This window comes from Haliotis rufescens, unplaced genomic scaffold (assembly GCF_023055435.1).
Source record: "Haliotis rufescens isolate VD_foot unplaced genomic scaffold, xgHalRufe1.0.p SCAF_1, whole genome shotgun sequence".
NCBI lineage: Eukaryota > Metazoa > Mollusca > Gastropoda > Lepetellida > Haliotidae > Haliotis > Haliotis rufescens.
In genome coordinates this window covers 8,375,201-8,394,880 of record NW_025963779.1, presented here as the reverse complement: position 1 = coordinate 8,394,880, position 19,680 = coordinate 8,375,201, and the positions used below count along the sequence as shown (strand labels likewise).

Genomic DNA, 19,680 nt, shown 5'->3' with positions numbered 1-19,680 from the left:
GTGAGTTGTGTTATTAACGCCGCTTTTAACAGTATTCCAGTCATATCACAGCATGTCAGCTTAATGTGGGAGGAAAGCCCGAAGTGATGCAGGTCTCAGACGTTTCCCACTTTGGTGAAACCCACAAGCACGGGTATGGATGCTGCCAAACCTAGAAACATAATCGGGGCGAACCGGGATTCGAACCCACAATCATAGGTTTCTGGCGTGCCCAAGGGATGCAACCCTGCACAGAGAATTGCGGCGCCTAAGACGACTGGGCCACCCATGCCCCCTTAAGAAGTATTAAATCACTATGTGACTTGTGTTGTGTGGACCCTTGGTCAGCCTTTGAAATTCACGCACGCTAGTCCGCTGGCCTGAGACTACAAAATTGTGCTGAGAAGAAGGTAAAATCCAATGATGGTAGTTCTCATTGACAAGAAGCATTTGAGGGCTAGAATTCTGAACCAGTTCACAGCCCTGCCATTTTGCTATACATTGTAACTGCATAAAACAGATATAAAATGAAAACACAGTAAACATTTTTTACTTGTTTAAGCAGGACTAGCTTCACAGGTATACACTAGTCCCCTGGCCTAGTTCAAAACAACAACAAATTTCAAAGGATGCATGGGTCTGCCTTTGATACTCTATGTATTCAAGACCTGTGAAGATCCAGGGTAGAGTAGGTCTTCAGCAGCCCATGCTTGCCGTAAAAGGCGACTATGCTTGTCATAAGAGGCGACTAACAGGATCGGGTGGTAAGGCTCGCTGACTTGGTTGATGCATGTCATGATATCAATCACTAGATTGTCTGGTCCAGACTCGATTATTTACAGATCGCCATAATATAGCTGGAATATTGCTGAGTGCGGCATTAAACAACAAATCAACCTACCAACCTATGTATATAAACTCCTAAAACTCTTCTTGTTTGTTTGTTTCTAAAACCGCACTCAGCAATATTCAGCTTTATGACAGCGGTCAGTAAATAATCGAGTATCGACCAGATAATCCAGTGATTGACATCATGAGCTTTAATCTACGGAACTGAGGTACAATGACATGCATCAACCAAGTCAGCGAGCCTGACCACCCGATCCTGTTAGTTGCCTCTTACAGAAAAGCATTGTGGCCTCATATGACAAGCATGGGTTGCTGAAGACCAATTCGAACCTGGATATTCACAGGCAACTCCTCCTGTATTTAACATATTGGTACAAGATCTTCATACTATAGTAAATAACCAATACAACAATATGCAGTCCTGCACCATGACTGGGGAATATATTTATTTTATGAAAACAAAACCAATTTAGATACATATACAAAAGCAAATCTAGCCAGCTCTATTTAATCAGCATCTGGAAAATTATTTGTTTTAATTTTAGAGAGAGAAATGTATTGTGTGATAAAAGATTTTATAGACTTTATGTTAGTCTAGACAATATGATGTGACATCAAATGTTTCAGATCAATTGAACGCTAGATGACAGAGAGTGGGTATGGTTTTATGCCACTTCTAGTAATATCCCAGCACAATCACGGCAGGGGACACCAGAAATGAGCTTCACACATTGTACCCATGTGGGGAATCGAACCTGGGTCTTTAGCATGACGAGCGAATGCCTTAACCACTAGGCTACCCCACTGCCCCACCCTAGATAATAACAGCAATAAGATATAAAATATGAATGAAAACATGCTTATCATAAGACAGTACTCATTTCATATTTATACCAACCTAGGCTAGGGAGGACAAAAGGTGTTAACTCTCTGTACTACTTCGTGAGGCAGTCAGGTAGCACGGCAGACAAATTGTTCACTCATCACATCAAAGACCATGGATATTTCGCTGAATAGGTACAACATGTGCGACCCATTACATGGCTGGGATAGCCCAGTGGTTAAAGCATTTGCCCATTACATCAAAGACCTAGGTTTGATTCCTTAAACAGAACCAGTATAAGAACCTATTTGTAGTTTTCCCCTTGGCTGATTAGATCTCAAGTTTCCATGATGTAGAACTTGATCAGTAAGCAATTACTACTTGTATTTAAATATATCATCACTGTAAAACAAAATAACACCTTACAAGCCTAATCTTATTTCTACGATACCAAGAATAATACTCCTACCTAATTAGCAAGATCTACGACTACTATGAGTCAAAGTTGACAGTGTGTAATGGGCTATTGGCCGCATGGACTCGAATCAGAGTTGACCTTTATTTTCGAGACATGCACGTTTAAATCTACCTCTGACCTGACTCTGTTGAGAGCAGTGCATGATAATGCCAAGTCCTTAGATTGTAACACAGATACCCACTAGGGCTTTGCCCTACTCTTGTCACAGATATACTCAGTTAAATATGTTTATGATTGGACATCAAACATTGTAGTTTGATTTAAGACTTTCCGCACTGACAGAAACCGATTGCATGACTGTTGCAGACGAACAAGAAAATGACAATAATACGGAGGTTTAACTCGGCTTGCTAAATCATCCATAACAAAAGATTTCGGACATTGATTTAAAACTTTTATCATATAATGTAAACATGGAGACACGAAAGTGACATATAATGACATATTTATTGCAATTGGTGTGCCTCCACGTGTCATTTCATCAAATGCTGTCATTTATCTCAACTCATTTGTTATCAAGGTCTGACTCTGTCAGCCGCATGAAAAGACCATGATAAATAATAACAGATAAACTAATAACCTGTAGCAGTTTTATACTTCACTTTCAAGGAAGCTCTTATCTAAAAGGTAATTTGAAATTCATCAATAACAAACTCTACTAAACTTGAAAGGAATTTTGAGGAGACAGATTCAAAATCTTTAACAAATTTATTTTCCAGACTTGTGAGCACCAACTGGATATAATATAAGTTGTGATAAATTATGCAGTCTGATTATTCTTGGTTGGTGTTAGTCCCATTAGTTCTTTAGGTTAGTGGGCGGTCGGGTAGCCTAGTGGTTAAAGAGTTTGCTCGTCACACCGAAGACCCGGGTTCGATTCCCGACATGGGTACAATGTGTGAAACCCATTTCTGGTGTCCCCCGCCATGATATTGCTGGAATATTGCTAAAAGCGGCGTAGAACCAAACTCACTCACTCACTCTTTAGGTTAGTTATGACACACCAGGGTCATCTGTGATGTACCTTAAAAAAATGGATATTTATAATAAATATATTCAACTGTATTTATTTGACTGAACAGCATAATCCGTTGGTAAAGAAAATTTAATTCACATAAGAGAAATTTGTCTTAAGGCTATTTAATGATCAATATGTCAGTAATTCTCTATTTGACTGGTTAAAGGTTTATGTTTCAATTGATTTTGTTTGTTTGTTTGTTTGTTGTTTAACGCTGTACTAAGCAGTATTCCAGCTATATGATGGCGGTCTGTAAATAAAGTCTGGACCAGACAATTCAGTGATTGACATCATGAGCATCAATCTGCATTTTGGATTCAATTACATGCATCAACCAAGTCAGCCTGACCACCCAATCCCGTTAGTCACCTCTTACGACAAGCAGAGTCGCCTTTGATGACATTGTGGCAAGAAATTTAGAAATACTATTTGACAACATTGCTGTTATTATCTTATTCATTATTTATTGCCATTTTACCTCTCTTTTTTTTTGAAGATTTTATAAATGTATCAATTAGCCCCTGTCACTTCTAATGTTTCTATCTGGAATGCCCTTTACATCTAGGCAGTAATAGCTTGACTGTACAGGGACAAGACCCCCTTTAAGAGCAACACTATCATGTAATGCACATGCATATCATACACATATTCAACATGTAATCCAATAATAATATTCTGATATAATTTCATTTCCATGGTACTCAAATCCATACATACGAAAACAAGCTTCATACAATAACATTTTACTCATTAAAATTTTACTCTTTCGTCATAACGCCCAATTCAAGCTCACACAACTTATAGATAGATCAGTAATGAATACCTGTTAAGTGCCAGTGAAAATACCAAACCCATCTCCTGGCATCCAGTAAGTCGTAGTTGCAGAAATTTGTTACCATATAATTTTCAGGTAGAAAGGTAGAGTTAGCATGGTTACATCTGCAGGTAACAAGCTAAGCTCTATTTAGAAACACAGCATGTTTATCTACTAAGTATATGGTCTCTAATTGCATGCAAAAAATAGTTTTGCTGATAACCAAGTCTTCAGAATGTTAACGTCTGTAAATTAATGGTTTTATTTACAAATAATCCCTGTCTTGGGTAATTATATAGATAAAACATTTCCACAGTAAGTCATAACTTGCACCACTAATTCATACTGGAGATAATAATTCTCAATGCTATTGTCTGTTGTTATCTTTCAAATGAGTAAACTGTACTTTACACACAATATTCAAGCAGTTGTTGATTTTCAGCTGCTGAAGTACAACCAGGGCCCACTTTCACAAAGCGATCTTAGCGCTACGACTATTGTAAGCCTATGTTAAAGTATGGGAGTTACAATCATCTTAGCGCTAAGATCGCTTTGTGCAAGTGGGCCCAGGTCCTAGTTTATTACTATATCATAAGCATGAGTTTGTGGATCACTATCAGATAGTTAAATAGTAATGATACTAGGGGTTTGTGAAATGAAAAGCATATCCTGCTGGACCTGTGATGCCCATCACAAACACATGCAAAGGCGAGTTAATTATTCACATTTAAAATGCAATGAACATCAGTATGGTTCTGACAAACCAAGTTATAAAATAAGGGGGAATCTTGGACTTAAACCCATGATCAGATCCTGGCATAGCAGAGTGGTCGCTAGCGATCAGTAGCAAGCAGAACACAACGAGATTCTTTCATTAGCTGGATCAACATCAATGAGTTTCATCACAACACATTCAATTTCTTCTATGGCTGGGAAGAGTCCAAATTTACTACCCCAGTACCCGACAACCCTATTACTCGACCCGACTCGGATACCCGCTGTAGGTCTCAAGAGTTAGGTACAAAATGTCCCCTTGGGAATTGTTTCACCGGACCCGAGCAAAAATTATTCAGATACACGTACAAACCAATCTGGACATGCATACACTGAAGCTGTCTCTTTATTCAAGCATATAAAAGTCAGAAGAAATGTGTGCATAGTCAGAAAGAAATGCGAACATTAGTGTAGCATAACCATGGAGTTATAGTGAATTTTAGTCATCAAACAATACGTGACTACTGTGGGTACCCGGGTCCTACTCAGTGAGTGAGTAAGTTGGGTTTTAACGCCGCTTTTAACAGTATTACAGTTATATCGCGGCGTGTCAGCTTAATGTGGGAGGAAAGCCGGAAGTGATGCAGGTCTGAGACGTTTACCACTTCGGTGAAACCCACGAGCACGGGTATGGTGCTGACAAACCTAGAAACATAATCGGGGCGAACCAGGATTCGAACCCACAATCATAGGTTTCTGGCATGCCCAAGGGACGCAACTCTGCACAGCGAATCGCGGCGCCTTAGACGACTGGGCCACCCGTGCCCCCGGGTCCTACTCGCCCAACCCAAGAACCCACGTTAGCTGTCCCAGCCCTAATGTCTTCTATATATACAAAAATGAGGTAAATGTTCACTCGTTGTACATGTAATATATAATAATGTTCACTCGGGGGAACATGTAATATATAATAAAATAATAAAGTCCACGTTAGTCCATCATCTTCTTTATATCAGTTTCAGACATAGTACTTTCGCTGTCTCATGACAGCTCTTCAGTGATCATTATCAGTTACACTGAAGAGCTGTCATGAGACAGCGAAAGTACTATGTCTGAAACTGATATAAAGAAGATGTTGGACTATCGTGGACTTTATTATTTTATTATATATACATACATACATACATACATACATACATACATATATATATCACCCAGTCATTCACCTGATGAAGGGGAAAGAAGCAGCCCTTTGTCTACATAGAATGAAGAAGCTGTTATCCATAAAACTGTGATGAATATAGATTCTCTTAAACCTAACCAATACTCGGTTCTACATATGTTTCGAAGAATTTCAATGATAACAACTTTGTGCTGTGATATCAAACATAGAATCAACGCCATGGGGTTGCTATCAATAACTATTGACTTCCGTGCAGCATAAATCAACTAGTCAAAAATGTCATTTATTGCGGTAATATTGATAAGAAATCCCCAACCCAAGCCAAGCATCTCCTGCACATGTGGTGCACATGCAGCGGAATATGGATGGCTGCCCCGAGACGTGACAGCTGACCTCATTTACAACTGTATTTTTACGTGTGAGTCTTGGTGGTCCGAATTCTTCCAATATTGTTAAAAAATGGAAAAGTTCTGGATCTAAGAAAACAGCCCTTGAAGTACTGAAATTAACTGTTTACATAAACTCTCTTACAGGTAATTTGTGCAGTTTCATATGTCAAGTCTGATTTTTGAGGAAATAAAGTCTGGAGCCTCAGAAATATCAAAGAAATTGTGCCGGTGTTAGTTCTAAATACCTAAAAAGGGGATCGTATTTTCTATGCTGTGGGCTGTACCAAATTACTAACTACACAGTACATAATCAATACAATGGTGGCAGTGATACATGCATGTTAGAAGTTCTGTTGCTTTAGGCTCATGAGTGGGTGAGTGAGTTGGATTTGAACAGTCATATCACAGGGTGTCTGATTGATGAGAGCACAATGTGATACAGTTTGTGTTAGTGATACATGGGTATTGTACTTTCAAGCCAAGGATCATAATCAGGGCAAATCTGGGACTTAAACCATTGCTCAGCTGAATTGCAGCCTCTTACACCACTGTGCCACCTGTGCTCCCCACCAATGTATAGGATGAGTTAGGTTGGTGGTTAAGGTTTGGATGAAGGACGTTTTTAAATGGGTTATGGTGTGTAAAGTGGAGTATGGTGTGTGATGAGGGATAGGGTATGTGAAGAGGAATATGGTGTAGGGTGTGTGAAGTGTAGTTGGGTGTGTAGAGTATGGTGTAGGGTGTGTGAAGTGTAGTTTGGTGTGAAGAGGAATATGGTGTAGGGTGTGTGAAGTGTAGTTGGGTGTGAAGAGTATGGTGTAGGGTGTGTGAAGTGTAGTTGGGTGTGTAGAGTATGGTGTAGGGTGTGTGAAGTGTAGTTGGGTGTGTAGAGTATGGTGTAGGGTGTGTGAAGTGTAGTTGGGTGTGTGAAGTGTAGTTGGGTGTGTAGAGTATGGTGTAGGGTGTATGAAGTGTAGTTGGGTGTGTAGAGTATGGTGTATGGTGTGTGAAGTGTAGTTGGGTGTGTAGAGTATGGTGTAGGGTGTGTGAAGTGTAGTTGGGTGTGTGAAGTGTAGTTGGGTGTATGAAGTGTAGTTGGGTGTGTAGAGTATGGTGTAGGGTGTGTGAAGTGTAGTTGGGTGTGTAGAGTATGGTGTAGGGTGTGTGAAGTGTAGTTGGGTGTGTAGAGTATGGTGTAGGGTGTGTGAAGTGTAGTTGGGTGTGTAGAGTATGGTGTAGGGTGTATGAAGTGTAGTTGGGTGTGTAGAGTATGGTGTAGGGTATGTGAAGTGTAGTTGGGTGTGAAGAGTATGGTGTAGGGTGTGTGAAGTGTAGTTGGGTGTATGAAGTGTAGTTGGGTGTGTAAAGTATGGTGTAGGGTGTGTGAAGTGTAGTTGGGTGTGTAGAGTATGGTGTAGGGTGTGTGAAGTGTAGTTGGGTGTGTAGAGTATGGTGTAGGGTGTGTGAAGTGTAGTTGGGTGTGTAGAGTATGGTGTAGGGTGTATGAAGTGTAGTTGGGTGTGTAGACTATGGTGTAGGGTATGTGAAGTGTAGTTGGGTGTGTAGAGTATGGTGTAGGGTATGTGAAGTGTAGTTGGGTGTGTAGAGTATGGTGTAGGGTGTGTGAAGTGTAGTTGGGTGTGTAGAGTATGGTGTAGGGTGTGTGAAGTGTAGTTGGGTGTGTGAAGTGTAGTTGGGTGTGTGAAGTGTAGTTGGGTGTGTAGAGTATGGTGTAGGGTGTGTGAAGTGTAGTTGGGTGTGTAGAGTATGGTGTAGGGTATGTGAAGTGTAGTTGGGTGTATGAAGTGTAGTTGGGTGTGTAGAGTATGGTGTAGGGTGTGTGAAGTGTAGTTGGGTGTGTAGAGTATGGTGTAGGGTGTGTGAAGTGTAGTTGGGTGTGTAGAGTATGGTGTAGGGTGTGTGAAGTGTAGTTGGGTGTGTGAAGTGTAGTTGGGTGTATGAAGTGTAGTTGGGTGTGTAGAGTATGGTGTAGGGTATGTAAAGTGTAGTTGGGTGTGTAGAGTATGGTGTAGGGTGTGTGAAGTGTAGTTGGGTGTGTAGAGTATGGTGTAGGGTGTGTGAAGTGTAGTTGGGTGTGTAGAGTATGGTGTAGGGTGTGTGAAGTGTAGTTGGGTGTGTGAAGTGTAGTTGGGTGTGTAGAGTATGGTGTAGGGTGTGTGAAGTGTAGTTGGGTGTGTAGAGTATAGTGTAGGGTGTGTGAAGTGTAGTAGGGTGTGTGAAGTGGCTTCGGGTGTGTGAAGTGGGGTAGGGTGTGTGAAGTGGGGTAGGGTTTGTGAAGTGGGGTAGGGTTTGTGAAGTGGGATAGGGAGTGTGAAGTGGCTTCGGGTGTGTGAAGTGGGGTAGGGTGTGTGAAGTGAATAGGGAGTGTGAAGTGGCATAGGGTGTGTGAAGTGGGGTAGGGTGTGTGAAGTGGGATAGGGTGTGTGAAGTGGGTAGTGGATGGTTGGGTATAGGGTCAGAGTGTAGATCTAATGAAGATGGATGCTGGTGTAGCAGGGCGTGGAGTCATCCCACAGATGACATCCTTACCTTGTCAGCTTGCTGATGGGGTTAACCTCTTTGGTCATGTGGACAAGGCGTCCGACATTGGATCAGAAGGTCCGTGGTTCGAATCCCATCACGGGACTCGGAAATTTTATGGCCGCTACATTGGCGCCCAACGTGGGGCTGAGCACGTTCATATTAAATTTGAGCAAAATAAGCCTCAGTACTCTACTATGCGGCCCGGGACGTGCCTTCTGTTGACGGGGGAGTATGTAGCAGGGCGTGGAGTCATCCCACAGATGACATCCTTACCTTGTCAGCTTGCTGACGGGGTTAACCTCTTTGGTCATGTGGACAAGGCGTCCGACATTGGATCAGAAGGTCCGTGGTTCGAATCCCATCACGGGACTCGGAAATTTTATGGCCGCTACACTGGGTTTAAAATCTTTCATTTATAAATCTAGTACACGTGTGCTATAGTTTCTAATATATATAATGTCGACATCAGAGAATTATCAAGTCTTGATTATCTGTCAATAGTTATAAATATTACTGAAAATCATTGAAAGTAACGGCAAAGGTAAACATGTCCTGCTCTACCAGTATCAGAAACTTCAGTGATGTAATTAGCACCAACATCCAGAAACCTAGTATACACACTTCCTTTAAGCCACACGCAGGTCACAGGAAGCAATTTAATATTTGAAACATATTTGAGTGATACCAGCCGATGCTTCAGGTTCATATTACCGGTAATAACTATAAGTAAAATAGGTTTCACTACATCACTATCTGATTGAATTAACAATTTGAACAAAGCTATCTAATGTCAAAGTAAAATGCAGATCTCAAATACGGAACTTATTACAAAATAAAATAAAATAATATGGTCCCTTGTTACAAGATAGATACATCTGCATGACAAGGTATGATATCCTCCGTTATTTTATACACTGACATTCCTATCAACTTTACACAGCTATGGTCTATCCCCAGCAATGGGGAGCCCTTGACCTTCTGTGAACCTGGATTATCTCAAGTAGGGAAACATTCCTATCATTCATATCGTAGTATTCCTGATAGAGATGAATTAAGGTGTCATCACCACAGCCCAATTACTAAATGCAGGAGCTATCGACACAGCCAGACCATCTTAATCCTTTTATCCCATACATTTTTATCTCACACTAATGTTGAGATAATTGAATGCAAAAATTAATTAAATGTTTGCCATCACAGTTTGTTCCTACGAAACATAAAAAAAAACATCGAGATGCAAAAAGGCTAAAATAAAATAAGGCTTACCAGTACATAAAGTCCTTCATTAGAATTGGAAAACCCCTTTCTATTAATAAATGCAGGTATGTCTTATAAATGTCATTGAAAAAATAGTATACTCACAAAAGACATGTTACACATGCAAGATTATGTCAATATTACACAAATTTATCTACAAATAGTCAAAATGACATTCTTTCCCTGCTCCCTTGGAACTACTTGTTGGAGAATGTGCATGTAACGTCTGAAGCAAGAACATGTCATTTCATAAATATAATCCTGTATCCTTAGGACAGCAGGGGTTTGTCGAATATTTTGAAAAGAGCATCATATCAGAAGTACCCAGATGAATCCCTTGAAACAGGTCAAAACTCTAGTTTCTAGTATGCAGTCAGAGAGGTAATTTTACCCTTAGCATCCAAACAATGTCTTCTGAAATTGAGGCTACTTTCTGCGCACACTTCAGCTAGCTTAAATGTAACTTAAAATGGCTATAAAGTCATTATTTTGGTGGGTTTTATTTATTTCTGTGATACTGTTGCATGCACTTTTCCAAGAGCTTTGCATATATCGTATAACACATAGTTTCCAAAAGGGGTGACTTGATTAGCTTCTGATCATGATTGAAAATTACATTTGAACAAAGGTTTGGATGTGCAGAGGATATGAAATCGGCATGCCAACAAGATGCAAACAAACTAACATGGCACAATGTCATGAACTCATATCATGATAAATTGGCACATTCTCAACCTTAAATCACTACTTGTATAAAAAAAATATGATAAACACCATTTTTTAATAAATCCAAAACATATCTATCATTAAAACAAACCATATAAAAAAGATAATAAAATAATCTAAATTCCATCTTTAAAACATGGCCAAGTTATGTGCTACCTTCCTTTGCCATCATTACGGTACAGAGCGTAACAAGCCCTTCCCAATTTCGCTACCTGTGATATTTACCCAGGGACACGTGCCAACCAATATCGTAGACGAGATCGGGTAAACTTTTCTATTAACAGTTTCCCTCAATGAGATTGTTTACACAGCTTCTTAGAAGCCCTCGGCTGAATTAATGGGCCTGAACGTAACAAAAAGTGGCTGCTAGTTCCTCAACTGGATGCTTACATAGATGAGTTATTCAATTGGGCTGGACAGGCCCCCATATGTCCTACACAGCAGACCCTACACAGACCATAGACCTCGGACTTAACAAGTACTTGCTGAATGTGCCAGGGATTAAAGAATTGACAGTCTATTTTTGTCATGATGAAGAATTGGAGCACTGAAATTGGCTGTTAACCCTTGGAGGAAATATACCATTTATTACAACTTTTAAAAATTATTCATGGACTTATATGAATGTTTATGAAGTACATACTGTTTTATATCAAGATATATTCAGGTATATTTCTTACGTTTGTAGATTTTATCATACAAATTTACTAAATAGGATAGAAATAGGGTTAAAATTTTGAGTATTCTGTGATCTACTTGACATAGAAGTGATCACATGAAATGATATATGATTACCAGTATAGTAGATATGGACTGCTTCTCCCAATGTAATGGCCTGCTGCCATACGACTCCAGCTATGGATAATCCTTTTCTCTGATACTAAATATTTGAAATGGTCTCATATATATCCAGCCTGTCATACATCTAGGGGACAATATCACCCGGACCTGAGACATGCATACAAATACGACTGAGTGAAGTGTCCTCTGCTGTCTTCAACTACATCACAACATGGGAGATGCAGAAGACAATGATCTCCAAATACCATCCAGGTGAAGGTGCTGTTGTGACTTTTGCTCTGGTTATTCAGGTGAGGTTAAATGGGGTTTAACATCATCGCATTCAAGATTATAAACTTGTATAGCGACAAGGATAGAAAGGAAATGGGTGTTCAGCCTCGTTCAACTGGTTGGTACTAGATCAGACAAACCAGTGGTTGAAAGTGTGAGCACTCATCCTTCTCAGAGAGATGACTCACAGTACAGCTGAAGCTGCATTTCCTCAATAGACACCATTCAGAGTGATGACCCACAGTACAGCTGAAGCTGCATTTCCTCAATAGACACCATTCAGAGTGATGACTCACAGTACAGCTGAGAGCTGCATTTCCTCAATAGACACCATTCAGAGTGATGACTCACAGTACAGCTGAGAGCTGCATTTCCTCAATAGACACCATTCAGAGTTGTGACCCACAGTACAGCTGAGAGCTGCATTTCCTCAATAGACACCATTCAGAGTTGTGACTCACAGTACAGCTGTGAACTGCATTTCCTCAAAAGACACCATTCAGAGTGATGACTCACAGTACAGCTGAGAGCTGCATTTCCTCAATAGACACCATTCAGAGTGATGACTCACAGTACAGCTGAGAGCTGCATTTCTTCAATAGACACCATTCAGAGTGATGACTCACAGTACAGCCGAGAGCTGCATTTCCTCAATAGACACCATTCAGAGTGATGACTCACAGTACAGCTGAGAGCTGCATTTACTCAATAGACACCATTCAGAGTGACGACTCACAATACAGCTGAAGCTGCATTTCCTCAATAGACACCATTCAGAGTGATGACTCACAGTACAGCTGAGAGCTGCATTTCCTTAATAGACATCATTCCTCAGTTATTACGAACACCTAGTCCCTATTTACTCAACAGTTACAAATATAAGATACATGGGACCTAGTCTATCACAGAATCCACACAGTATTTACATGGAAATAAATATGTGTACTGATGGAAACGAATAAGAGAAAAATAAAAAATATAGGGAACCGGCTTTACTTTTTAAAACAGCACAAATACAAGTTCAGAATCAAATGTTGAGATGTGTTTGTGTGCACTGTTACCAACACATAATTGGTTGACAGGGCTGGGAACACATGATAGCATATCATTTTACTGTGTCTAAAACTGGGTGTTCCCTTATTCATTTCCATCATTTTGTTTGTTTGTTGCAATATTCCAGCTATATGCAGCGGTCTGCAAATAATCGAATCAGGACCAGACAATCCAGGGATAGACATCATGAGCATTGATCCACGCAATTGGGATATGATGACATGCATTTACCAAGTCAGTGAGCCTGACCACCCGATCATGTTTGTCATTTCTATCAGTACACATACATGTACTAATTTGTATTTCTGTCAGTCTGTGCTGAGGAAAACGTTACAGTTAGGATTCAATCCTGGGAGATAGAATTGCCAGATAACATTACTCTCAAACTGTAACACCAAAAAAAGAAACATCTTCTGTAAAACCACCTGAAAAAACTACTGTTTTGGTCTCGATTAGGGACAGTGGGTAATGCTCACTAAACACAGAAACAAGACTAATATCAGAACATCCGCATTTGTTTCAGGTCTGTTTGTAACATAAACAACCACCACCTGTCATCAGTTTTCATTCCTTCAAAAGAACTTCCCGGATCTCTGCAAATCACAAGACATACATCGCAAAGATAAAACACCACAATGTCCATGATTAATATACCCAGGTACTCAGTAAAACCAGCTTCCTCCCTTGTATTGTTTTGGGTCAGGAACTTAGAATAACCAGCAATAAAAGCAAGCCTTCAATGTACATGTGATACCTGATATGTTGCCAAGTGTATCATAAATGTTCTATTGATAAGGAGATTACATCGGGAGAGTGGAGAAATACCAAGAGGATTACCATTACTAGGTGCAGGTTAGGATGTCTTCAATTAGAAGCATCATTCTGATGGATGCCATTAACCCGTTACAAGATATCTAGCTGCAACATACATTGTAAATGGGTTTTAAGTTAACTGAACATGAGCTCTGGGATTCATGCAGCTAAACCTTGGAATTTGGTTATGTATTATAACAAGGCATAACTAGGTCTATACTCATCGACAAAAGAAACACGAATACCATATACAGTAAACTATGTTTATAATAAACACACTTATAACGAACTGATGGATATAGCGAACTATTTTTTATCCTGTCCATTTGATAAATATATGTTGTACATATGCTAATTACGAACTACGATTATAACAAATTAAAATTAGTGGTCCCTTTGAGTTTGTTATAACCGTAGTTTACTATATGTTGGTTAATATATGATGAATTACTCCTGTTCAAGAGATGTTAGATTGGATTGATGCACAAACGAACATACTGGTATGTTGTCTGAACCGATGCTCATGAATCTATCACATGTGATGTCATAGATGCATGACTCAAGATGCACCATTTGTCTCGTGCAGGATTAGCGTGTAAAGTTTGGAAATCATGTGTTGCATATCTTGATAAGAAATGAAGACACTCTGTGGTAACACTTGCCTAATTGTTAGATTGTCATCAATTGGTACACATTGGAAACATCTCTTCTTAAGGTACATACATCTCTATATGTTTCTATTGTTTGCATTATTTTTGGCGGTGAGTATATTTTCTTTTCCTGGGGATTCCAGGCTGCCGACATGTTACTGTCATATCATTGCTTAGAGTGAGTGAGTGAGTGAGTGAGTGAGTGAGTGAGTGAGTGAGTGAGTGAGTGAGTGAGTGAGTGAGTGAGTATGGTTTTACACGGCTTTTAGCAATATTCCAGCAATATCACGGTGGGGCACACCAGAAATAGGCTTCACACTTTGTACCCATGTTGGGAATCGGACCCGGGTCTTCGGCGTGACGAGCGAACGCTTTAACCACCAGGCTACCCCGCTGCCCTCATTGCTCAGAAGCCTTTAGCCTACAATAGATGGGGATTTCAATGTTAAGACACCTGAGCTCAGTGTATATATCTTTCAAGAATAGAATGTCAGTTATATGTTAGATGTAATCCAACACTTCACTTTCTTTTAATCGTTAAAACAGACATACCTTATTGTGTCCTTGCAACACAAATTATTTGCATCCAACATTATACATCTGGTAAAACCCTGCCGTAACATTCACCTATATGAGTGATAGAGTGCCTGAATGAAAAGAGTTGAGTTATGGCTTAGGTCAGCAGTTTTTGTACCCCTGCAGCCTCCCCTGTGACTGGTTATGTCAATAGTTGGTGGAAAAAAATACAGTATCAGTCATATTTCAGAGATCCAAAGACTTAAACGTCTGAACAAAGAGAAATAGATAAACAGCATTGCATGAGAAAGGGAATGTCATATCGAGCAGAGGTGAGGTGAAATTGGGTTTAACGTCGCGTCCAAGATTATTGCACTTATTATAGCGACGTGCATGTACGAGTATGTGTTTGTGTGGCTGCTTGTACTAGTCCGGACTGATGCCGATTTATAGTGCTAGCTCACTGAGATACCATGCCGCAGTTTAACATGAATACCCCACTCAGACACAGTATACTGACACCGAGCCGACCAGTCCTTGTTTTAGCCCCTTAATGCCGAGCGCCAGACAGGGTAACAACAAGTACAATCTTTTAACGTCTTTTGGTATGACGCGGCCGGGGATCGAACCCCAGACCTTCCGCTCTCCGGGTGGACGCTCTACCATAGGACCACGGAGGCGGTCCATATCGAGCAGAACCAAAGAAAAACATTACAGATTCCGGTAGTAGAAGACAAGAATGAGATGCTTAAATGAATCCACAAATAGTATCATAACAGGAGGTTTCAGTGATAGTATCATAGAAGGAGAAAATTGATGTAGTATCATAGCAGAAGAAAATTTATGAAGATATAACAGAAGGAGAAAAACAGAGACAGTATCATAACAAGAGAAAATTTTAAAAAATGTATCACAACAGAAGGAGAAAATCAGTGACAGTATCATACCAGGAGAAGGTGAGGTGAAATTGGGTTTAACGTCACGTCCAAGATTATTGCACTAGCGACGTGCATGCACGTGTGTGTGTGGCTGCTTGTACTAGTCCGGACTGATGCCGATTTATAGTGCTAGCCCACTGAGATACCATGCCGCAGTTTAACATGAATACCCCACTCAGACACAGTATACTGCCTCCGAGCCGACCAGTCCTTGCTTTAGCCCCTTAATGTCGAGCGCCAGACAGGGTAACAACAAGTACAATCTTTGAACATCTTTTGGTATGACGCGGCCGGGGATCGAACCCCGGACCTTCTGCTCTCCGGGCGGACGCTTTACCACTAGACCACGGAGGCGGTCCATACCAGGAGAAAAGCCGTGAAACATATCATAACAGAAGGAGAAAATCAGTAACAATATCAGAAAAGAAGGAGAAAATCAGTGATAGTATCATAGGAGGAGGAGAAAATTTGTGAAAATATAACAGAAGGAGAAAATCAGTGACAGTATCAGAGCTGGAGACAGTCAGTGATAGTATCATTGCAGAAGGAGACAGTCAGTGATAGTATCATTGCAGAAGGAGACAGTCAGTGATAGTATCATTGCAGAAGGAGACAGTCACAGTTAATACAACTACATAAGAGAAATAGAGAGTCCGACCTGGATGTAGGAGTGAGTGAATGTTGTGTATTGCCGTCTTCAGCAATGTTCCAGCTATGTCACAGCACCCTGTAAATACCCAAGTCTGAGGCAGACAAAGTGGGATAGACAGACTAAAGGAGGGTAAAAGTTGCAAATTTGTAGAAGATTAAGAAGAAAGTTACTGATATCATCACAAGTGGAGAAGTCACAGTAAATGTCAGTACAGAAGGATATCACTGAGTTAAGAAGGAAGTGATAGGCATTAGAACCTCAGAGGAAGAAATCATATTCGTTTTATTCAATCCCCAGTTCAAGAGAAAAAAGCAACATTTTGTGCATAACAATCCTAACTATTTATAGAAACTCAATGGCATTCTTCCAATATATTTCTGATACATATAATAACATGAATAATCACACTGAAATTTGAAAGCTAAATGCATTATTCCTTTTCTGATATGCATGTGATTGATCGAAATCAACAAGTTATTGACCCCATTCACCGTTAAAACCTGACTAGTTCTATTGAACCTGGCAAGCACGGAGCACTTTAAATGCTTTAAATGGACATGTATGGTCTTATGTATACAGTACAATCTGCCATAACTAGGTATTGACTGGTTGCAATGTTTAAATATGTACACAGTATATTGAAAGTAACAAACTATTGATAATCTCCTGTGTTTAAACATGAGTGAAGGATATTGAAATTGACAAGAATTTGACAATCTCTAGTTGTTGAGCATATATTTGACAATCTCTATATAATATAGTTGTTGAGCATATATTTGACAATCTCTTGTTGTTGAGCATAAATTTGACAATCTCTTGTTGTTGAGCATATATTTAAGATATCAGTACCTCATACTATATAAAAAATCTATGTACAAATTCCTACACTGAACACATAAGTTATAATAACACATTATTTATATAGTGGAAATTAACAAATTATCAATTACTTTTCGGTCTTCCTATTGATAATATATATATATGCTTTCATGTTGAAATTGACAAGCAAGATATATATGTCTATTACTTACTTGTACAGATAGCATACTGATACAGGAAATCTCCTTTCACACTGACTGATCATAGACCGTGCTCCTCCTACTGAGGACTACCCTTCCAACAGTGTATAGATACAACATAATCCAGCGATTATTAACGAAACCCTTCTTTATCTGTTACTGAATGACAAGAGCACTGTTTTACCTCGATCACATATCCGTCTCGGGGGCTAGCCCTTCAGCGTTGGCGACTTGACAAAACCCTGTCAGGAGCTCTATTAGGCAGGCTTTGTATCCTATGCACCAGAGAAAGCAATGCTATTTCCCTACAAGATAAGTGAATATCTGTCCAGGGTCTCAGCCGACGGGTCAGACAACTTCACTTTCAAGTCTTCAAATTCACCTGTTTTGTGTGTTGGCGTGAAAGCACTGTTTGTTTTCAGAGTATGTTTAGCGTGTTCGTAATCAAGTAACAAATAGACACCATGGCTAGCAACGTGTGAAATGTGCAAGCCTCACTCTTACATGAACGGCATAGGCTAATGCACCTGAAATATTTCAATCTACAAATACCTTATGTATATCTCAACTTTTTTCATATGTTAGATTAGCATTATTCTTTACACATGCTAAACTGTATCATGCCATAATTGTTCCATCGTTATGGAAAGCAGTCATAGAGATAGCAATACCTGGGTTATCATGTACATGAAGTCGGGATGCATGCACCAACAGATCTATATTATATCTAATTCAATGCCATTTCGAGTGTAATATCAAGTTATAGAAGATATTGAACTGTATTCATATTTATTTAATGTATAAACAATATATGGAACAAATTGAAATGCCATCATTTTGAAAAGAGGTTCATAATTAAAAGCTGATCAGTACTGAAAACTTGAAAACAGAAATGGATATTTTGTGAAAACAGTGTTCACTGTACATGATGAATATTTCATCCTATTAATGCATAGGCAAACACAGTGATGGAGATGGAATGGCCTGTGTGAGATAAATCTACACTGTATGTCATGATTAATCAATTCAGTAAGTGTATGCTACATTAGGCAGCAGGAATTGAATAGGACGCATTAAATTAAAAAAATGGCTGGTCTATAGCTCTGTCTATGGCTCTGTAGCTCGCCTGATGATGCTTCAACCTTATAATGGTGCTAAGCATCTGTAATGTCAGAAATCAAAGCTATAAATTCGAGGAAAAAGAAAATAAGAAAGATTTTGCAAACATTATTTTGACAACAAAAATGATTGTTAATCATGAGGCTTTGAAAAGTTTCATTTTTCTGTGCCTTAAAGGGTAATCTTTTTAAACTCTTGTAAAATAATAATTTTTCAATATTTGTAATAAAACAAATTAAAAGAAATCAGCATGATTGGAAAAAAAATAAGATGTCTACATAAGAAGGAACATGCACGCCAAATTTCAGCTTTTTCAATCAAACAGTATCAAAGGAAAAGAGTGAGTGAGTGAGTTGGGTTTAGCGCCGCTTTTAACAGTATTCCAGTTATATCGCGGCGTACGTGTCAGCTTAATGTGGGAGGAAAGCCCGAAGTGATGCATGTCTCAGACGTTTACCACTTCGGTGAAACACACGAGCACTGGTTTGTTGCTGACAAACCTAGAAACATAATCGGGGTGAATTGGGATTCGAACCCGCAACCATAAGTTTCTTGGTTGCCCAAGGGGCACAAATCCGCACTGCGAATCACGGCGCCTTAGATGACTGGGCCACCCGTGCCCCCCAAAGGAAAAGATATCTGAGAGCATGGTAATAGTGCAACAGACTTTTCACTGCAAAGGTCTATGTTAGGGTTACTGGGGGCCACTGGGGTCAAGTATCTTCTGAGTAAGTAGTCTGGCCATGGCCTTGACCCCATACTTGTATCAGTACTTGTATCCATATTTGCATCCATAAACCCACTACTTGTCAGAGGAGGACAGCTTCTGAGGACATGGTGGTAACAATGTGTGACCTGGCTGACCTTTGTGTCAGGAAACCCAGATGAAAGGACTGTTGCTCATTTTATCAACCCCTAGTTTGCCACTAGATACAAGTATTTGCGACCCTTTGTGATTTTGCTGAAATACACTTGACTTCAGCTTATAACAACATTCTTTCACAAACAAAAACAAATTCAGTTTCCAGACTAAATTTTGACATATGTTTTATATATGTTAACATATATACATTTT

At 39.6% G+C, this 19,680-nt stretch overlaps 1 protein-coding gene across 3 annotated transcripts in view; it reads right to left on the bottom strand.

Annotated features, from left to right (window-relative positions):
• LOC124136674 (zwei Ig domain protein zig-8-like) overlaps positions 1-19,680 on the bottom strand; it is a 429,679-nt gene that overhangs the window by 206,000 nt on the left and 203,999 nt on the right. The window contains exon 1 of one of the 3 annotated variants that reach the window (XM_048401631.1): positions 17,671-17,850. The exons of 1 other annotated variant lie outside the window; for it this stretch is intronic. The gene's annotated coding sequence lies outside the window, so the exon portion shown is untranslated. Of the gene's footprint in view, positions 1-17,498; positions 17,624-17,670; positions 17,851-19,680 lie in introns of those variants that run through there. One more of the 3 variants, XM_048401677.1, reaches the window with a different exon arrangement.